The following is an 18,326-nucleotide window of genomic DNA, read 5'->3' on the forward strand; positions in this document are numbered from 1 at the left end:
ATTTTCCAAAATGTGATACTATGGCTTTTTGACTTATTGAAATTTGTCTCCGTTGTTTCTTCATAAATATTTGAGAAAGACAAATTTTTGCCACCTTCCAAGACTTTGACGAACGAGAGTCCGGAATGTGAACAACTCATTTTTTTATATTTGGGAATAGTGACCCCCTTTTTTATATTTGGGAATAGTGACCCCTTTTTTATATTTGGGAATTTGGGAATAGTGACATGACATGTTGCCAGGAGCACAGAAATAAAAACGTTGTGATAGAGTTCTGGAGATTAACAGTGACGTGACGTGGAGGGAGTGGAAAGGCAAATCCAAGTTTGCCCTTCCTGAAAAAAATAACCAAGTTACTGCCGTCACTTCAGGCATGATAAAAAACGAGTTCCACTCGATCTCTGCGCGATCAGCGGTAATTTCAGTCTGTCTGTTACAAATGAATAAGATCTTTTGCGTTCGCTTGGCGTACCATTAAGGGTTTCAATACAGAAACATTGCGGCGGGTATGGATAGCTGCCCCCAGGAACAATGCAGTAGCTATGGGAGCAAAAAAAAAAAGCATTTCCCTTCAGAAACAAAAAGAAAGACATGGATGGAAGATAAGAATATATGTAACTGGGAAGAAAGATAAAACTCTATATACTACAAGATTAAACGCTACAGATTAAAATTTTCGGTAATTTAAAAAAAAAAGACCAAAACATATGACCGGTAGCCTGAAAATTCATAAAATATCGCCAATTCTTTAAAAATGCGTAAAATAAGACCAATAGCTGGAAAATGACTAAAATGTGACTTGTCACAAAAAAATATGACATGTCATAAAAATCCGAACCTTAATAATTAATAACGTTACACTCGCATCCTCATACCATTGGTGCACGTTCTTTTTTTTTTTCAATCGAAAAATGGTGAATTTTGCAGAAAACCGAATGGTAGCAAATCCCCTCACTTTACATAGAACAAAAATTCAAGAGGAATTTACATAAAAGAACTATTCATCACAACATAAAATATTTTTCGCGAAACAGTAGGCCTGCTAAAAAAATATTTTCTTCATATTTTATAACAAATTTGCTTTTTATAATTTTTTTGTTTAATATATATATATTTTAATTATATAACTTTCTTACTTTTTTTTCAATAACGCGATCCCAAAGAGATCGGTAAGATCTGTCCAGGAAATTATGTAGGTATTAGTACACATCCTGGCCTCTGACTGTCACTGGACTACTAGGAGGTAATATTTTGGAGGACAATTTCTTTTTTCAAGGAAACATATATATATATATTTTCTGGATATTACGCTGAGGTGAAATCTGAAAGAAAAGTCATCTTGTCTCCGCCGCGGCTCGAACCTAGGCCCTCTTGCACACCAGGCGAACATGCTACCTGCATCTGCACCACTGAAGGCATGGCCCTGCCTTTCTTAATTCACGCACTGTGGCGTGAGACGCTGAAGTTTAAAATAATTTTGTTTCGTTTTCCATATTTAATAGATTTTTTAACTTTCTTATATACTTTTTATAGTTTTAAATTTTTTTATTGTTTTATGATTTTATAATTTATTTCACTTTTATAATTTATAATTTTTATCTTTCTGTATATAAGTTTTTACTTTCTTACTTTTATGTATTTTTTTAAATATAATTTTGATTTATTTTATTTTTCTGATTTTAATATTAATATATTTCTTTTTTATTTTTATACTTTTCATTTCATTAATTTTTTTTAAATTTCAAATGCAAATTATCAAATAGAAATTTAAAAACTGTTTTGTTGCAATATTTATCGACTTATAAAAATGTATACTGTGGAACTGCGGTTAACGAGCAGGTTAATTTGTTCCACCAACGTGTTTGTTATCCGATTCGCTCGTTATTTGAATCAAACTTCCTCATAGGAAATAATATAAACTCGGATAATTCGTTCCACAATTGTTCATTCACATGAAAATGACTGACAAAAACGTCATTCACTCAATAATGCAACACAATAACAATATAGTAAATAATACAACTAATTTTAAAAAATAGCAATCCATAAAAAACATACAATACAAAATACATACAATATTCACAACTTACTTGAAACGACCAGTGAGATTAGTAAGTTGTGCTTACGCACGGCTTACGACGGCTTTTGCATTCTTCACTTACCGATTGTAAACTTATTCTTTTTATGGGACTTTGAAAAGAACCATATCTATGACACTTCCTTTTTGCCTTTTTCTTTTTTTTTTGGTTTTTTTGGAAAATAGGAAATCGCACTATCGTTGGACAGATTTATTTCACACACTGTTATCTATTTGGAATTGTTTTCTTCTACAAAGTTTTGCACAGATTCCCACGTTCTACTCATCTCTTAATCTCATTTGAAGTGAATAAGCTCTTGCTGTTGTGCGCAGTTTTGATCCATCAGTTCGTCTGTGGATAGGGCCATGTTCCTCTACTAGTTGTTGAACGTCGGGATCATGCACCCCCAGTCCCATGGTCTTCCTCAACGAAACAGTCTTTTCAGAAATGATGGCCCTTGTTCATGAGCAAGCCCTGAAGTCACGTTCAATAATGCAATCAGCCCACAATTGTCGCCAAGCTGAATTTAAAAAAACGTCAAGCGCACACACATACGCTGGATTTCAATGCTATATCTAGTATCGTATCGTAAACAGTCACGTTCTTACGGACGTTAATTTTTTAAGTTAGGCACGCTGACCGAACATTAGAGGAGAATATTACCCGCAATTACACAGTACGCGTGTGGACGAAAGCGAAAAAAAAATCATAAGCTCATTTGTGATAACGAGAAAATAAATAAACGAAGCTCAAATTTTTTGCTCGTAATGTGAATTGTTGCTCGTTAATGGAATCAAAATTTGTTCAAAATTTTTGCTCGTTTTGCGAATTACTCGTTAACCGAAGTTCCACTTTTATTTCTAAATATAAATGCAAGTAAACCGTCGTAAAACGTCAACATCGTCAACATCGAAACAAAATTACAAAAAAAAAAAGAAATGTGCATTAAAAAGTAACTGATTCTTGAAAACAAAACACTATTTTTAAATTTTTCCCCCGAATTCACAGTAACATGCATTACCAATTCGCATTCAGTTTGCTTGAATGAAAATGTGAAGACGCTTATTCAAATCAGTCTTTCTTTCATATTCTTTATTTGAAGAAAAATATATATATATTCATGAAAAAAAAAATGGTTTTTAATGAACCACAAACATCTCTACTTTTTTTAAATTTTCTTTAAAAAAAATAAGAGCAAACAAAAAAATTCATCATTTGTGTAAAAAATGGGAAAAAAAAATTAGAAAGTGAATCAGAGAGGGAGAGAAAAGAAAAATGAATTTTTATTTTTCCCATTGCTGCCCGTGATATTTCAATTAGTTTTGATTCACTTGGTGCTTTTGAAAGATGTGTTCTCTTTCTGCAGCAAATGATGATGCCTTCGCATTTAATACCGGGGATTTGGAAAAAAATAACACGGATATTAAATGAAACATAAATGTGAGAGAAAAAAAAACATCGATAAGTTCTTTTATTTTTTCTTTTATTTATCGCAAAAAATGTGGCAGTATAATTCCATTCAATTTACATAATCAATGCATTGGAGGAATTATCTCTTACGCTCATTGATTTTTAGCAATTTTCTTAATGTCTCTTGAGGGAATTTAAAAACCGATTTTTTTTTCTCTAATGCCGTTTTATGTATATTAGCTATGTTCGATGATTGAATCGAAAAAAAAAATATATATATATATATATGCATATTTTATAAACTTTTATAAAATCTTAAATATCATGGGTACTCCACACATGGAATTAAAAGAAGTACCGATAATCCGCCGTATTTATTGCCTGAAATAATTGAAGGAATGCTCAGTTTCGATCCACGTGATCGATTTTGTTGTTCGATGGAGTTTTTCAACTGCAAAGTAAATATGAGTAAAAGAATGTCTATAGTAGTTAGACTCACAATTCGTGACGGTATATCTAACTTTACTACTTTCATCACACACCAATCTCCGGCCACGTCGCTACGCTACAATTTACTGCCGTTATAGAGTCGGGTTGGAAATGGAGGTGCTACATATCTCCCGGTGGTCGCCTCAACTTCGGTATGGGAAATATTTTGTTATCTATATTCGTACCTGTTCTTACATATATTCTTGTTACCTATACCGCCACGATGGCTAACGTCTATTAAGCAGGTTCGATCCCGGCAATTCGCAAAGAAAAATTATTTTTCCATCGGACCTCAATCAATGCGATAGATGGCACCTTCTCGTCATGTCATTCCCGAACGTTTCTCTTCCTGCTCAAAACAAGGGACGTCAGTAGCAAATTGATGTGTGCCTCTGTGTGTGGTCGTGTGGAAATCGTGATGAAATGTAATTGTGAGGATCCCGTTTAGTGTCCCATTCTCCGCACGGGTGGTCAGCTGAAATTGGTCGTCTGCGGTTTTCCCATCTCGAGGCACAAATGCGAGCCAGTCTCCCGAATTTATGCGATTCTCTCCTCAGACAGGAGGCAGGCGTACAAAATCATAATTACACAACATGAAAATGTAAGTATTCAACACCTTTATTTGAAAATAAGAAAGACAGATGGCACCATCAGCACTGCATGAAAAAAGCACAAATCTGACAATATAAGGGAGCACACATGCACTCAAAACCCACACTCCAGTATGCACCGATTCATTAGAAAAATATCATAGAAGAAATGTCTACGAGGTGCATGTGCGGTCAAGAGATGGTGATAATAAATTCATGTACGTTGGTATGATAGAATTCGGGTGCGGTGAAAAAAAAGCATCTTCTCCGCATTACAACATGTGTTACATTACACAAGCATCCATTGCAACAGACCCACACTATTCCTTAAAATTTTATTAAATGCAGCATTTTGTAGAAACCCACCCGTGGTGCGCTCTTGTAAAAATGAATCTTTGACTCTTTTTCAGTTCCCTTACGGTTAATGGCTGGAGTACCAGCAGCCACACATTTGGAGAAAACAAAAAACAATCAGGATATATTAATTATTTTTATAACTTAATTTTGTTGCGGCAAATCAATTTCTTTTGGCACAGGTGCAAGTATCATAACAAGTGAACGGATTGAAAAAATGAAGTGCATTTGATTAATTTTCTCTAGCAGAAAATGAGTACACAATTTAGAACTAACAAGGAAAGGGTCCCGAAGTGTCGTCCTCATAAAATTGCGAAAATAATTCAAGTACGTTTATCTCATTCAGGAACGCATGCAAACAAAAATATTAGAGACCGAATGAATTTATTAAAAATGATAACAATCGGCTACTCATCACCTCTTTCGATTCTTGGTGATAACTATGAACAACTCCTCTTCACTTTCTTTCAGCTTCTCTGCACAACTAACTAATTATTTAATAAAAACTAATTATTTCTTTTTCTTTGCATGTAATGTACCTGATCATTACAGCACTGTAGGGTTCCGGGATTTTTAAATTGAATATTGGCCTCTACTGCCGTTGAAAAAAAATTCATATTTACATTTTTTTTTGAATGAACCATAATAATTCCTTATTAAGAAGACACCAACGAATAAGGCAAATACACGAAAATACAAAAATCCTAACACATTTCGACACCAATCGGTCTCATCGTCAGAGGAAAAATATTTAACCATTAGTCACGCTGACCGAGTATCCCACTTGGGCTGGATAGGAAATCTTAACGCTCGGTTGCTCAGCGGAAAAGTACGTCTGTTCACTTCAAACGTCGTGGTCAGAATGAAGCTGCGAGCCTGCGTGAGATACTAATGCAGCGCTATGATTGGACGCTTGCGGAATAGTGCTACCCGATTGGTCTATTCGAATTTTCTTAGAATTCCCGCTCGAAATTAATTTAAGCCATGGTGTTGCAATCGGGGATGTAGATTTATTATCCATGGTTATTATCCGCTCGAAATGAATCATGAATCGGAGGATAATGCTCCGATAGCAACACCATGGCTTAAATTCATTTCGAGCGGGAATTCTAAGAAAATTCTAATAGACCAATCGGATAGCACTATTCCGCAAGCGTACAATCAGGACGCTGCATTAGTATCTCACGCAGGCTCGCAGCTTCATTCTGACGACGACGTTTGAAGTGAACAGACGTACTTTTCCGCTGAGCAACCGAGCGTTAAGATTTGGTATCCAGCCCAAGTGGGAACTCGGTCAGCGTGACTAATAGTTAAATATTTTTCCCTCTGAAGATGACACCCATCATTGGTGTCGAAATGCATTAGGATTATTGTATTTTCGTGCATTTGCCTTATTCGTTGGTGTGTCTTCTTAATATTCTTGGGCAAAGTTGATCAAATCTTTCATAATAATTCCCACGGATTATTTTTTATATTATTGCGCATATTTAAATGAGTAGAATCAGTAGTAACTTTTCAAAACGTTTTGAAGACGTCACCTTTGGCGCCTTTCCTTGTAAGTGCTTAGATATCTAGCATTTATGAAATTAATTGTGATATTAGAGGAAAATAAAATAAATATATATGAATGGAATTGAGACAAAAATATATATTCTATACAGAAAGAAAATTGAAAAGAAGGAATTTTTGAATTATAAACATTTTGTGTTGAAGAGATAGTCTCCTAGACCGTCCATCCCTTTGGGAAATAGTGCAAACCATCCCAAGATGGTCTCTTTGAACGGTCAGTGGTCATGTCTGTCAGCCTGTATTGAATAGAGCGAAGTGTATTGAAAAAATTGCGAATGTAATATGATTTTGAATACGCATTTTTAACGAATTACATCCCCCCCTCCTGCGTTCCTTTATGATATATTATTTACGCTGTGAAATACGTATTCATCGTATGTATTCCATGAATGTTCGGTAAACTGAAAAATTCTTCAGAAAACACATCGTTCAGTTAGTCAAAATGCATTGTGAACTTAACTGATAACACGAACAGTTGAACTAAAGGTGAAACACTTTGAGTATTTGAAATCAGCTAATTATGCTAGATCACGGTTGCACAACCTGTTCAGTCTGCATGCTACATATGCGTTGTTTCTGCCACTCGCGAACCAGAAACTTGTGTGTATGGTGACCGTATATGACCGGTATTTTGCGGGACATTCCCTTAATTTCGGCCGTCCCAATTTTTTTACAAAATTCCCGTTTTTGCAGCTAGACACTTGTTGAGTTTTTAAATTAAGAATTAAACATTATTTTCTCATCACTTACAAATTGTGTCATGGATCATGATAATTTTGACTCTATCACAATTAATATAAAAGGCAGATAAATATATTATTTTCACATAATTCTCAAACATAAATATTCATATATAAATATTTATAAAAATAAATATCTATATAATACTTTTCTGGTGAATTACTTGCTCTTGACATCTTGTTTTTGAATGTACTCGGAAACTTCACTTGCTTTTGAATATTTTTAGCTGTGACTGGCAGCTTTACTAGAATTTGACAATTTTTTTGCTATAATTGGCAGCCTAGTGCCAATTTTTTGGCTTTAATCGGCAACATTTATTACTTTTAACAATTTTATTTCCGTCTGGCAATTTTTTGGCTATAATTGGCGATCATCCGTACGAATCCTGTATTTTTATGAAGGAAGTATGATGTATATACTTCTATTCTATATATATACTATATAGAATAAAAGTAGGAAGCATGATGATTCCTATGTATTTAAATCGTGTTTCATGGATTGATACTTTTCTACCGCAAAACCTTTAGCGGGGGGGCCGGAGTTCGTGCACCCGTGGGCTAGACCACACGGATTTCACTGCATGATGAGACAAAATTGTTGAAATTATATTAAAATAACTCGTGGGTTCACATGGTTTACTTTGAATGCAGAAAGAAAATGGGGAATAATCACCGAAAACATAATTACCAGAAACAACAGAGTATGCCTTCCATTGCGCTAATATGTTTTCGACGACAAGAGAAAAAAATTTTTAAACACCGGAGAAACAAAAAAAATTCGTCCGTAAAAAAAAGGTGACCATTAATCAGGGGCTTTAAATGCATGCTTTTATTATACAAGGGAAACTATTATTTGTACGTAAAAGAAGGGTGACCGCATCTAATGGGTGTCCGTTGAAAGATGTTGTAATGTATTTATTGGTCTGAAATATTTTTCACGTTTATTCACATGAAAATAGATGGCGCTAGTAAGCATAAGCTTCATGACGCTCCATAGGATTCATTTTTCCTCCCGATTCCCAGTTCATACAAATGCTCGTTGTAGAAGTATGATTTCAATTTAAAAAAAAAAACACTTAAAATTCGTTAAATATTTACCCTGTACCAGTTTCGAGAGTGGAAATACAATGTGTCACTAACCTCTCGGCGAGTGAAAAAGTAAATGTTGAATACTGCCGTTCGAAACCGGCAATAAGTTATGGGTCCAGGTAAAATCAGCCCTTGTGTGCAGAAAATAACAATCGAGCGACATGATCAATGGTCACTTAATTTGAATTCACATAGGTGCTGGAAATATTTATTTCTTTCGAATTTACATTTCTTACATATTTCTTTAGAATTTCTTACATTTTTTTACATTTAAATTTTTACATTTTCTTTCGGAGTTTTTTTTTTTTTTTTTTTTCATTTATCTTTAGAATTTTTCTTTATTGCTGGAGAATTAGTTCTTTCTTTGGAATTTATATTTTTTAAATTTTTCTTTAGAATTCTTTTACATTTTGCTTGGGAATATTTTGCATTTTTTTTACATTTTTACACTTTTCTTTGGAGTTTTTCGCATTTTTCTTCGTATTTTTGCTTTATCGCTGGAATTAATTCTTTCAATTAATTATTCAATTCACATAAGGTGGTTGAATCATTCTTTTGAACAGGCTCTAAATTTCATCAGTTTTAGGATCTTAAACTCTTCCAATAACAGTTTCCAGACCCAATACTCACAAACGTGAGGCTGTTTTTTCCAGACTGTGGGATATTTTTTCAATTCCTGAGCGTTCAGCCTGACTCAAATCATAAAACACCCATGATAGTTGAAGTCAGAGCCGAACACCCTGAGGTTAAACACGTGATATCTACTGCGAGGAAACTTTTGGTTGCAGTGCACTTTTGCGTACCCTGTTTTCACCATTTATTCAATAAATCTATATGTTACGGTAAATGTGATAAGTCCGTTATTGGACGTAATAACCGGTTATTATGCATATTTATCGTCTTGGTAAGATTGGTAAATTTATCACTTTTACCTGCGAATATGCATACTTCTCATGTGTCGTTAGTAAATTTGATAAATACTGAAAACATTATCTCTTATGCCAGAGAGTCCAGTCAAGTCACAATGGAGGCAGTTTGTTTATTTTCGTGCTCCGTTAAAAATTTTGTTTTAAAACGTGAATATTAGGTTATGGCAGACAGTAAATGCGTAATTATTGTTTATTAAGTGTAGGAGTAAAGGTTCATATGTGGAGTTGTGTGATGTAGGAGATATTGTTGATGCCACGCGTGCTATATCGGTGCTGTCGTGATCAACGGGTGACGGTTATCATCTTCCGTTATGAATTACTGAAAATTTTCAGTGACAATCGGTGTAAATTTTTCATTTGATTTGTCGGCGGGAATGTCAGCTTCAAAACGGTATGAAGATCATTCAGACATTCAAAGTAGTTCGAAGTGGATGGTATGATTACAAACTCCGGATATAAACTTCAATGGTTTTCAAGCGGTCAAGGGAAACTACATTTAAGAAGTAAGTGGACATGATAGGGGTGAGTGATTTTCGAAACTTCATAGCAGAGATCATTAACCAGAACATTTGCTATAATTCAACCTGTTAATCGTTGCCATTAACTCTTATAATTGGTGAGATATGATTTTTTAAAAGGAATCCAACGTTGTGTGTATGACTCGCCATTTTCGAACTGGGTGACAAGTTTTATTATACATGTAAATGGTTGTTGGACTTTTCATTGCATTCAGTCATGTTTGGTATTTGAAGTCCTGAATTGTTTCTTCAACTGATTTTCTTTTGCCATGGTAAAAGTTTTTTGACAAACATTATACTATAATTTTTTGTGTATGAATTTCATTTGGTGACCATTCAGTCGGGTCGCATATATGTTTTCATGAGTGGTTATTCTTTATAATTGGTAATGGTGTTAATAGTTTTGTGCTGAGTTTACATTTTTCAACATTTTACATAATATTTGTGAACGAATTTCATTTGGTGACCATTCAGTCGAGTCGCATTCATGTTTCTCATGTGTTGGTGTTAATAATTCTGTACTGAATTTACATTTTTGGGAACATTTTACTATAGTTTTGTGAACGGATTTGATTTGGTGGGGTCTAGGTCAATTCGTCGCGATCAACTTGTCGCACGACAATTCGTCGCAATCAATTTGTCGCAGCGTCAATTCGTCGTGCTACAAACTCGTCGCGGTACAAATTTGTCGCAGAGTCAGTTCGTCGCGGTACAAATTTGTCGCAGAGTCAGTTCGTCGCGGTGAAAATTTGTCGCAGACTCATTTCGTCGCGGTACAAATTTGTCGCAGAGTCAGTTCGTCGCGGTACAAATTTGTCGCAGAATCAGTTCGTCGCGGTACGAATTTGTCGCAGAATCAGTTCGTCGCGGTACAAATTTGTCGCAGAGTCAGTACGCCGATCAAATAAATTTTCAAAATTAAATTTTCACCGTATAAGCCGCACTCCCGCTTTCTGGCGGGATCTCCATTTCTCGCAGCGAGGGGCGTTGGGCGAACACACCAAGATGATAAATTACGATAAAATAAATTTTCAAAATTAAATTTTCACCGTATAAGCCGCACTCCCGCTTTCTGGCGGGAACTCCATTTCTCACAGCGAGTGGCGTTGGGCGAACACACCAAGATGATAAATTACGATAAAATAAATTTTCAAAATTAAATTTTCACCGTATAAGCCGCACTCCCGCTTTCTGGCGGGATCTCCATTTCTCGCAGCGAGTGGCGTTGGGCGAACACACCAAGATGATAAATTACGATAAAATAAATTTTCAAAATTAAATTTTCACCGTATAAGCCGCACTCCCGCTTTCTGGCGGGATCTCCATTTCTCACAGCGAGTGGCGTTGGGCGAACACACCAAGATGATAAATTACGATAAAATAAATTTTCAAAATTAAATTTTCACCGTATAAGCCGCACTCCCGCTTTCTGGCGGGATCTCCATTTCTCACAGCGAGTGGCGTTGGGCGAACACACCAAGATGATAAATTACGATAAAATAAATTTTCAAAATTAAATTTTCACCGTATAAGCCGCACTCCCGCTTTCTGGCGGGATCTCCATTTCTCGCAGCGAGGGGTGTTGCGGGAACACACCAAGATGATAAATTAGGATCAATGCCCATCCCAAAGCACAATTTGCCTAAGGGGTCATTCAAGTATTACGTCAGGATCGGGGAGGGAGTTTCGGATTTGTTGACTTTTGATGGCGGGGGGGGGGGTTGAAGGTCGCTTACGTCATCAACCACCCCTTTTTGAAGATATGAAATATTCTAAGCTTCTGGTGAAATTTTGCTGACGGGGGAGGGGATGGGGGTCAGTGTTTTGCTGATTTTTGCTGACAAGGGGGAGGGGGTCAAAAATGGCTGAAAATCTGCTCACGTAATACTTGAATGGCCCTAATTCACTATTGAATATGTATCTGCCATGTAGGGAATACATCTTTGAGGAATTTTTTACCGACAATATATCTAAGGCTAGCATTACACTATGAAAGTGTTCTAAAAGTCCTTTTATAAAACTTGAAAAATTCAACCAATAAGATTATCGGTTGCATTTGCTCGAATGTAACCTATGAACTTTATTGGTTGGATTTTTTGAGTTTTCAACTTGAGCAACTTATCCGGTGCAAATTAAATTTTGAAAATGTATGTGATCGCAATTTATCATCTCGGTGTGCGCCCCAACTCCCCTCGCTACGAGTAATGCAAATCTCGAGAGAAAGCGACAAGTGTGGCTTATCCGGTGAAAATGAAATATTAATTAAATTAAATTATTAATTATTTCAGGTTCTTGTGGAGATACTGTAGTGGTTAATGTTGGTGGGAGTCTCGATTCCACATGGGACAGATACAAGTTTACACTTAAAGACAGCCTCCGCTGTACTGTAATTTGGGGAATATCATAAACACCGACATTTTTTTACAGAATTTTAAAATTTTATCATAGAAAAAATGATTTTTTTAACATTTACAATAATTAAATAATAAAACATTAATATCAATTGTAATTTTAATTTCGATGTAATTTCGATGATTTTTTTCGAAATGACAAAAAAAAAAATTTAGTAAACTGTGTGCATTTCTTGATGGAAAAAAACTTTTCTTCATGTTTATTTTTTCACGTATGAGACAAAAAAACCTACATACAGATCGCGTGACGAGTTGACTCTGCGATAAATTGACGTCCCGACGAATTGGTTACACGACAAATTGTCACTGCGACGAATTTGTACCGCGACGAATTGGCTCTGCGACGAATTTGTACCGCGACGAATTGGCTCTGCGACGAATTTTTACCGCGACGAATTTGTATCGCGACGAATTTGTACCGCGACGAATTTGTATCGCGACGAATTGGCTCTGCGACGAATTTGTACCGCGACGAATTGGCACTGCGACAAATTGATGCGCGACGAGTTGAGCGCGACAAGTTGATTGCGACAAATTGACCGGCTACGCCATTCAGTCAGGTCACGCATACATTTCTCGTGTTAATATTCTTCATAATTGGTAGTGGCGTTAATAGTTTTGAACTGACTATGGATAAGTCAAATAAGACACCTATAGGCACCCCAGCTTTTGATTCAAACATGGACAAAAAAGAAACCCTTGTGGGAACTTCAAATCAACCAGACTGCACAGTTCACCCATTCCATACGGACATAAACACGACAAGTCCAATACTAGATCTTGAGAGAAGCGAGCACAATGAACCGGATAAAAAGAAAAAAAACCAGAGAGATAATCGAATCAACAAGATAACCTCCAAAATTCACAAAGTCTTTAAAAATTTGGCCAGGTCTTGCAATGAATCGGAAAACTCAGATGTCTCAATCTCGTCGTCAAACTCATCGATTGGCTCCCTCTCATCTTCGTCGTCAACGTCAGACGTGGTCTACAAACTGAATTCCTGCAACCCACAAACATCAATTACGAATAAAGCAGAGCAGATAAAACGGAAACATAAAATTGGTATTTTCTACATACAGTAAAGCATCTTCATATGTGCATAATGAACAACTAGAAAAGCAAGACTCGCTCAAGTTCAGCATAGAAGATTCAGAATGTCAGAGGAGAGTCTTTCGAGCAACTGATGCCTATAATGGACCGATTACATTTACAAGTCAAGTAGAAGAAGGGGCGAGTAATTCCGGGGAACAGGAACAGGGCAGTGAATCAAAGACACTCCTCTCTGTTGATGATCTCAATTACAATGATTCTCAAAGTCAGTTGGGTCTTTCAAACACACCACTTTCTTGCGGGCGCAAACTGCTTGGTAAACTAAATACTGGCATATCTTGTGACACTGAATCTCACTCGAAAGGAACTTCTCTCTCATTAAATACATCGACGGTCCAACAACCAAATCACTTTCCTTCGAAAATAATGGACTCATCAATTGAATCAAGGGATGAAGACAGTTATTTGGACTCTCTACCAGAGGGAAGTGATTGCACCGGGAACGACAAGGAACTTCAGACAATGCTTGACGTTTTAGACTTCAAGAAAGAGAAACTTGATAAAAGCCACTTTTTCTTACAAGAAAAGTCAGCAGAAGTACAGAATCTCTCTTCACATAAAAATTCCAAAAGTTATAATAGTGTGAAAAAAAATAAAAGATCTGGTAAACAAAACGTCGAGTCTCAAGTTAAGAAAAGAAGTGAGGAGAACAATACTGCCAATATGAACATTTCCCAATATGAGGAAAAAAATTCAAATTTGCCTATTATTTGGAATGAATACAGTTCGGATCACGATATATTGATAACAGATTTTACGATCGTACCCAATGTATAATGATACAATGCATGTATTAATTATCATCTATGCTTTATCATATTTATCACGTTTATCAACACGCGACGCTAGGGCACTATACATAATCGCCGGTAAAAGTTATTAATCAGGGAAATTTATCAACCCTATCAAAATATTTGGCGATTATGCATAACAACCGTTTTATTATAGGAAAAATAATTTGATTTATCACATTTACCGTCGCACACACGCGCGCGCGCGTTATTTGTATGTTCAATGAAGTTTTCTCCCGCACGATCCCGCCTATCATCACTCCCGTTAGTGCGTAAAGTGTCCGAAAAGGTAAATTTAAAATTTTCTTGGAATAAATACGCAATTATATAATGTGCAATACATATTTCAGGATCATAACAGTTATACAAGATATACTTGTGTTTAACGGAGGGGGGGGGGAATTGTGTTATAAAATGTTCTAAAATATTATCGATGTGTTCGTAAAAGTTACAGTTTATATTTGATGTGCTAGAAATAAAATAAAACATTTTACTTACTTGTGTTAACTGTTCTTTGAATAGATGTCGCCATCTATTCTCACGATATGAAACTATATCATCAGTTGTGACAGATTTCGTTTCGAAAGTTTGCAACTAGATGGCGGCATAAATTGTTTTATTTTTCTTTTTGGCTTTTTCTGGATAAATTGATACATTTCATACGATCTCTGTTGTTTTCCAGCTCAATTTTGACTTTTTGAAATTTTATTTATTCAATTGGAAAAATGGAGATTGCTTGTCTTTAACGCAACCACAATTTTTTTTTTATGGGAAGGGCATTATATTTTATTATAATTAGTGCTTTTTATTAATCTTATTGAGCTGCTGTACTTTTATTTAATACTAGCTATAATACCCAGTGCTGCCCGGGTTTTCTTTAATGAGGCTTTTTGGATCACGCGAATCTCTATCCATCTGCCTGTTTCAGCTTTCAAAAATTCTTAATTAAAGCTGTGGTATTTTTTAGTACTTTTTACGGTCCCATAATTAATTTTAAAATATCCTAACCCACATAAATTTTTGCAGTTGAATAATCAAAAGACAATTCGGAGACATTAATTTTCATGATTGAGAAGATATAAATAAAAAGTGGAAATTAATGTTATTGCCTGAATATCCAACTCAAAAGTATATATATATATATATATGTCCGGATAATTACTTCATATTTAATCTCCTGGGCTTCGTAAATCTCTAAACGAACTCAATATTTAAAAAAAAATGGAGAATTCAATACAATTTTTAAAATTATTGATATGACAGAAAAAATCACCAAATTTCGCATTTCTACAGTAAAATCGGCAATTTTGACACTGATTTCTATGAGGATCACCCTTTTCCTGACCCTCAAAGCGATGCTGATGATGATTATGACGTCATTCAAAGAACCTCATTACTGGGAGTATTGAAAATGTGGCAAAGCATTATAAAGGCATAAATTATTATACATATAGTAACAGGATTAGAGAAGTAACAAACCATTGCAAAGGCATATACACGTCTGAAACGCATTGCTAGGGAACCACGGTACCCAAAGTAAACGTTCCGAAAGTGATTTTTGAGGCCCAAAAACCATTGTTGCCCGACAGTTTTTTTCCCGTTTGGGCATTTGCCCTTCTCTGACGAAATTTTAAAGTAGCCTATCGTTCAAGTCGGGTCCCATTTGGTATATATGCAAAATTTGGCTACGATTGATCTAAAATTGTAGATTTGTATAGAGAACATACATGCACACACACACAGACAGACAGACAGAAAATCAATTATATATATATATATATTAGAGCATCATCATTTGCTGAAGAGAAAGCGCCGTGTTATGTTATCATCATTTATGAATTGAATGCTAGAAAAACTTTTTTCACATGTGGGCAACTGGAAAAATAGAGCTTTCCCCCAAATGCATTTATAAACAATCGCGCAAGGAAACATTATTCACCCATCTGATACACATAAATACCTTGGTGCAATTTCCCATAAATACAAATATAAATACAAGGCCACAACAGGCAAAATGCCCAACGAGGTGGCTGAAAAAAAGATGCCCATAACAAGTATGTGGATGTCATATATTATACTAAAATAAATGTCTTTCGTTCGCCCATCACTAATCTGAAGTTATTAAAAGAGCCAAATTGGAGACAGAGGGGACCTTAGAGGAATTTGCAGCATAACACGGCGCTTTCTATCATCAACATCTAATTCATTTTGAAAGCGTATAAATTGATTTTACGCTCATCATTACTTTACGCAGCTCCAACCTGGATGTATGCTGAAAATTATAATATTATTGCTCTTGAACGTTTTCAAAACACTCCGAAGATTTACCCGGTCTTCCCCGGTTCATCAGAAATAATCATATACGCAGTGATACCAAGATTGAAGTGATCAATTGATTATGCCAAAAACAACTCTCCAGATACTGCTATGATACACAACTATGACTATGAGCATCTTCGTGAAATATCCAATTATAATAATAATAATAATAAGCCTAAACAATTTTCTGGAGTTGACCAGACCCAATGTGTTCCGGGTCTTTGACATGTATTTGTATGATATGTATAATTTTTCCCTTCTGGTACTGTCAGAATTGATGCACTGCATATGTCAGAGGCTAACAGGGCTCTAGCCCTGGGACCCGGAACAGTTCTCACATTTTTTGCTTTTCCACGCTATAAATTAACTACAGTAGGTGCCCGTGAAAAGTCTGTCCGGGTCCCGCAAAAGATTCCAGTCTGGGGGTGCCTCTCCAGGATGTGGGGGCCATGTTCATGACTTACACATATTACATTTCCTATTTAATCTCGAGTTAAATATTATTCACCAATATTATTTTTATCGACATTATCACATTCATATAGCATTAATTACATCACTATTAACATGTTGCATCTCCAGCATCTTACTCATCGTATGGTCTGTATTGTCATTAATTCATATTACATACATCATATTATCACATAATCAGTTGGCATTAATTATCATCAATATATGAAGCCTATTAGTTCCAGGGTAAAAGTGTACTTCCAGAGCCACCTCAGAGATGTCTTGAGATGACTTAAATTGTCATCAGCCCTATTCTTTTGAATCAACCATGGCTTGAATACACTACTGCCTTTGATTAGCAGAGCGATGATGAAGTGGGGTATGGGCTGTTAAAGTCTCATCTACAGCACCCCGATATACGAGTGAAGGTTCAAGCACCATGTACATCAAAACATATTGAAACCGGCAGCAATGGGAAAAACCAACTCAATGTCGTTACAAAGTATAATAAGGAACTATTTTGCTTTTCAAATTTTTATCCTAATAATAACGTAAATCATAACTTAAAGAAATATTTTCCCTTATATTTCATTAGAAAAATATATATATAAATGTATTGTTATTTGAACATGTTTTTTTCCCCGAATTTGTTAAAATATGAATCAATCATATATATATATAAACTGATTTAAATAACTAAGTTCACCTAAGGAAAAAGAAGATGAATTTGCAATGAATGGTGAATTAGTGATTGATGATCATCAGATGAAGATTGGACGTCATGTGGAATCCCTTCCATTCTTACTCTGAATGAATCTTCTCATGTATGATTAACTATTTCCCGACAATTTTTCTACATTACTGACGTTTTCCTGACCTTTTCCGTGATATTCAGTCTTAAGATTAAATCTTTCAAGTGACCGCTGATAGCGTGTGTCGTCATGATCCTCGGAAGACGTGACCGGCAAATGGCCATCCGTCTTATTCGATATAATCTTTCAACGATTTGCAATCCAAGCATTTGCAATTCAGACCACTTTAATGTCTATTTTATCTCTACTTGTTTTCCAAACATTACATTCAATATTTGGGGGAATCCGGAAATTTCGCACTGCATTTCGATTGCCCTGACCGTATGAGTGACTAAAAATGTGAGTGACCAAGTGGTTAGGTGAGTGACCATATAAGTAGGTGAGTGACCATGTAAGTAGGTAACTGACGGTATGAGTAAGGGAGTGTATGCATGAGTGACCAAGTGAGTGTGCGATTGACTGTATGTCCGAGTGAGTGACTGTATCAAACACCAAGTGATTGACCTATGAATGACCAAGTTAATGACAGTATGAATGACCAAGTTAATGACAGTATGAATGACCAAGTTAATGACAGTATGAATGACCAAGTTAATGGCAGTATGAATGACCAAGTTAATGACGGTATGAATGACCAAGTGAGTGACCCTATGCGTAACCGTATGAG

Source organism: Pholcus phalangioides, unplaced genomic scaffold (genome assembly GCF_987345545.1).
Source record: "Pholcus phalangioides strain wild (caught in Gottingen) unplaced genomic scaffold, Ppha-v1.0 ptg000004l_1, whole genome shotgun sequence".
NCBI classification, from domain to species: domain Eukaryota; kingdom Metazoa; phylum Arthropoda; class Arachnida; order Araneae; family Pholcidae; genus Pholcus; species Pholcus phalangioides.